The sequence below is a fragment of the Nerophis lumbriciformis genome, linkage group LG28 (assembly GCF_033978685.3).
Source record: "Nerophis lumbriciformis linkage group LG28, RoL_Nlum_v2.1, whole genome shotgun sequence".
Taxonomy (NCBI): domain Eukaryota; kingdom Metazoa; phylum Chordata; class Actinopteri; order Syngnathiformes; family Syngnathidae; genus Nerophis; species Nerophis lumbriciformis.
In genome coordinates, this window is record NC_084575.2 from 24,039,134 (window position 1) to 24,044,635 (window position 5,502).

Sequence of the window (5,502 nt, forward strand, 5' to 3'; positions counted from 1 at the left end):
GGTTAAAGTGTCCGCCCTGAGATCGGTAGGTCGAGTCATACCAAAGACTATAAAAACGGGAGCCCATTACCTCCCTGCTTGGCACTCAGCATCAAGGGTTGGAGCTGGGGGTTAAATCACCAAAAATTATTCCCGGGCGTGGCCACCGCTGCTGCTCACTGCTCCCCTCACCTCCCAGGGGGTGAGGGGTGATGGGTCAAATGCAGAGGATAATCACACCACACCTAGTGTGTCTGTGACAATCATTGGTACTTTAACTTTAACTTTAAGAGTGGCAGTGTGAACAATGCAAACACTGTCATAAACATGTGCCATATAGTGAAACCACACTAAACAACAAGGACAAACACATATTGGAAGAATATTTGCACCGCGACACAACATAAACACTACAGAACGAAATTCCCAGAATTCCCTGCAGCACCAACTCTTCCAAGACGCTACAGTAGAAACAAACGCCATTGCTGGATCTATACCTAACATTCACTGTAATGATACCACGTACAATAGCGTATCTAGTCGATATTTTTTAACATCACAAAATCTTCTTTCGTTTTTAAAAAAATTTATATTATGTTTATAAACTCAGGAAATATGTCCCTGGACTTTGAATATGACCAATGTATGATCCTGTAACTACTTGGTATCGGATCAATACCTAAGTGGGTCGTATCATCCAAAACTAATGTAAAGCATCCAAACAACAGAAGAATATGTGATAATTACATTTTAACAGAAGTGTAGATAGAACATGTTGAAACAGAAAATAAGCAGATATTAACAGTAAATTAACAAGTAGATTAATAATTAATTTTCTACCACTTGTCCTTAATAATGTTGACAAAATTACTGAATGATAAATGACACAATATGTTACTGCTTATGTCAGCAGCTAAATTAGGAGCCTTTGTTTGCTTACTTACTACTAAAAGACAAGTTGTCTAGTATGTTCACTATTTTATTTAAAGGGGAACATTATCACAATTTCAGAATGGTTGAAACCATTAAAAATCAGTTCCCAATGACTTCTTTTATTTTTCGAAGTTTTTTTCAAAATTTTACCCATCACGCAATATCCCTAAAAAAAAGCTTCAAAGTGCCTGATTTTAACCATCGTTAAAAACACCCGTCCATTTTCCTGTGACGTCACATAGTGAAGCCAACACAAACAAACATGGCGGAAAGAACAGCAAGATATAGCGACATTAGCTCGGATTCAGACTCGGATTTCAGCGGCTTAAGCGATTCAACAGATTACGAATGTATTGAAACGGATGGTTGTAGTGTGGAGGCAGGTAGCGAAAACGAAATTGAAGAAGAAACTGAAGCTATTGAGCCATAGCGAATCCGACGAAAACGACACGACAGCCAGCGACACGGGAGAAAGCGAGGACGAATTCGGCGATCGCCTTCTAACCAACGATTGGTATGTGTTTGTTTGGCATTAAAGGAAACTAACAACTATGAACTAGGTTTACAGCATATGAAATACATTTGGCAACAACATGCACTTTGAGAGTGCAGACAGCCCAATTTTCATCAATTAATATATTCTGTAGACATACCCTCATGTCAGCAGGCCAGGGTAGCTAGGGTCGATATTCTTCTCTTGATCATCTTCGGTGGCATAAGGGACGGTGTGAGCCAAGACATTCAGGGGGTTTAGCTCGCTCGTCTGCAGGAACAAACTGCCGCCATTGCTTGCCGTGCTAGCGAGGTCCTTTGTCCCTGAATTGCTCACACACTCCGGCAGATTCAATGGGGGTCTGGCGGCAGATTTCGTTGACTTTATCGTTGGAAATGCATCTGCTTTGAGTGTCGCAGGATATCCACACATTCTTGCCATCTCTGTCGTAGCATAGCTTTCGTCGGTAAAGTGTGCGGAACAAACGTCCAATTTCTTGTCACTTTCGCATCTTTGGGCCACTGGTGCAACTTGAATCCGTCCCTGTTCGTGTTGTTACACCCTCCGACAACACACCGACGAGGCATGATGTCTCCAAGGTATGGAAAACAGTCGAAAAAACGGAAAATAACAGAGCTGATTTGACTCGGTGTTTGAGAAAATGGCGGATTGCTTCCCGATGACGTCACAACGAGAGCGAATATTAGAAAGGCGTTTAATTCGCCAAAATTCACCCATTTACAGTTCGGAAATCGGTTAAAAAAATATATGGTCTTTTTTCTGCAACATCAAGGTATATATTGATGCTTACATAGGTCTGGTGATAATGTTCCCCTTTAAGGACAAACTTGCAATAATAAACATATGTTTAATGTACCGTAAGATTTTTTTGGTTAAAATAAAGCCAAGAATGACATTTTTTGTGGTCCCCTTTATTTAGAAAATTACCGAAAATAACCAAAAAAAGTACCGAAATACTTTTGGTACCGGTACCGGTACCAAAATATTGGTATCGGGACAACACTAACATACACACACCGAGCACCCACTGGCAGAAATGTAGATCGGCGCCTATAAGTGTGTGTATATAAAGTTAAAAAGTTAAAGTACCAATGATTGTCACACACACACTTGATCACCCCCTGGGAGGTGAGGGGAGCAGTGAGCAGCAGCGGGAATCATTTTTGGTGATTTAATCCCCAATTCCAACCCTTGATGCTGAGTGCCAAGCAGGGAGGTAATGGGTAGTCTTTGGTATGACCCGGCCGGGGTTTGAACTCACAACCTACCGATCTCAGGGCGGCCACTCTTACCACTAGGCCACTGAGTGAAGAGACTGGGGCACAGACAGCCACCACACTGTCCTTGGCAAAGAGAAGGCCGGGGTCCAATGGCATGGAGACCAAGACAATTGGGGGGTTCATCTTTGCTGCAGCCTTCTTCCGCCTTTGTGACCGTTGTGGAGCTTCTATGCAACCATCATCCGCCCACTCCGCCGTTGAGGTCTTTAAGCACACACACACACACACACACACACACACACACACACACACACACACACACACACACACACACACACACACACAGTCCAAATCATCAAGCACTACTTTTTTTCCCTGAATTATGTCCAAAATCTTAAAAAGGACACCCAGGCAGGAAAAACCTCGGGGTTGCGAGATGACCTTAAGCGAGAGGGGGGGGGTTTATTGGCGCCATCACACGGGGGCACCTGCAGATCTAAGCCGCGTGTTAACATAGATTACAACATTCTGGAAATAGCGTACATCATTTGAAGCCCTTATCTGGCGGGCGAAGGCGTCCAAATTTAGAAGGCGAGCCTCACAAAGAGTCGTTTTCTCCCACTCGAAACGGGCGAGTAGCGGGGTGAATGTTAAGGAGGGCTTTGGAGAACGTTCTCTTTGTATCTTCCCTGGGGATTACTGCTCTTTAAGGCAGGGGGAAAGAAAAAAACATCAATGCAGGTTTATTTAAAGGATGAAGGCTTTTTTCTCAATGGTATTTTGAGGCTGTATCGTCGGGTCTTGAGTGAGGATTAGTGCTGTTAGGCGTTTTGAGCTGTGTTTCCTGTCCTGATAAGTCGGATTTCACCTTCAATCTGCGTGTAAGCCCTGGGCTCTGCTCCTCCTCGCTCCTCTTGAGGTCCAACCTTTTTTTTTTTTTTTCCAGCGGAGTCAAACCGGGCCTCTCCTCTGCTATCTCGCCGATTTTCGGCCCCTCTCACGCTTTGCCGCGTCTCTTACATCTCACTTCTTTCCCCCTCAAACGCCGCCCGATGCGGGACTCTCTACAGCTGGCTGGTATTTATCATCCCCGTCTCACACCGAAGTGGCTTGGCAGTCACTTTGGCGGGTGACGGGGTTAACTACTAAAGTTGTATGCAACTTGGAGCGTTCCGTGCGATGATTAATAAACTGGCAGAAAATGAGACCCTATCCCTGCAATCTCATGCGGTGTGCAGCATCTGTGATCGTCAAAGCAAACAAATGACTCCCTGCTTTTGTTCCTGAGGACAGAGCAGAACTGGACTATGCCGGCAATTAATATTAAAAGTCATACTTTGGTAACACTTTAGAATGGGGAACATATTGTAAGTAACAAAGACTTAAAGGCCTACTGAAATGCGATTTTCTTATTTAAACGGGGATAGCAGGTCCAGTCTATGTGTCATACTTGATCATTTCGCGATATTGCCATATTTTTGCTGAAAGGATTTAGTAGAGAACATCGACGATAAAGTTCGCAACTTTTGGTCGCTGATAAAAAAGCCTTGCCTCTACCGGAAGTAGCAGACGATATGCGCGTGACGTCACAGGTTGTGGAGCTCCTCACATCTGCACATTGTTTACAATCATGGCCACCAGCAGCGAGAGCGATTTGGACAGAAAAAGCGACAATTTCCCCATTAATTTGAGCGAGGATGAAAGATTTGTGGATGAGGAAAGTGAGAGTGAAGGGCTAGAGGTCAGTGGGAGCGATTCAGATAGGGAAGATGCTGTGAGAGGCGGGTGGGACCTGATATTCAGCTGGGAATGACTAAAACAGTAAATAAACACAAGACATATATATACTCTATTAGCCACAACACAACCAGGCTTATATTTAATATGCCACAAATTAATCCCGCATAACAAACACCTCCCCCCTCCCGTCCATATAACCCGCCAATACAACTCAAACACCTGCACAACACACTCAATCCCACAGCCCAAAGTACCGTTCACCTCCCCAAAGTTCATACAGCACATATATTTCCCCAAAGTCCCCAAAGTTACGTACGTGACATGCACATAGCGGCACGCACGTTCGGACAAGCGATCAAATGTTTGGAAGCGTACTCACGGTACCGTGTCTGCGTATCCTGTTACAATCCGCTGCCCGGATCATAGTTTGTTTATGTTTGAGTCACATGTGTTTTCAGCACCTTGAGTTTCGTTTGTTTCTGTTGCCATGACAGCAGATTACATTCACCTGCCTCTGGTTAGTGTTCGGGACGCGCACCTGTTGCCCGGGCACTAATCAGAGGGCTATTTAGTCTTTGCCCTGGCCTCACTCGGTCTGGCTTCCTAGTTTGTTCTTACACAACTGATGACGACGATTATTTCCTGTTTCTTAGCTACTAGTTCTCACGCTAGGCTATTTTGGTTTGCTAGCTCCCACGCTAGCCCTTTTGTTTTGCCTTTTGTGCTACGTGCATGTCTTTTGTTTATTCATCGTATGATTTATATGTTAAATAAATCATATTCCTACCTGCAAGCTGTGTCTGAAGCCGTCTGCATCCCTGGGAGAACACACCCGCATCACGATGCGACCACGTCGTTACATATCCAACTCAAAGTCCTCCTGGTAAGAGTCTCTGTTGTCCCAGTTCTCCACAGGCCAATGGTAAAGCTTGACTGTCATCTTTCGGGAATGTAAACAATGAAACACCGCCCGTGTTTGTGTTGCTGCAGTCGGCCGCAATACACCGCTTCCCACATACAGCTTTCTTCTTTGCTGTCTCCATTGTTCATTGAACAAATTGCAAAAGATTCACCAACACAGATGTCCAGAATACTGTGGAATTTTGCGATGAAACA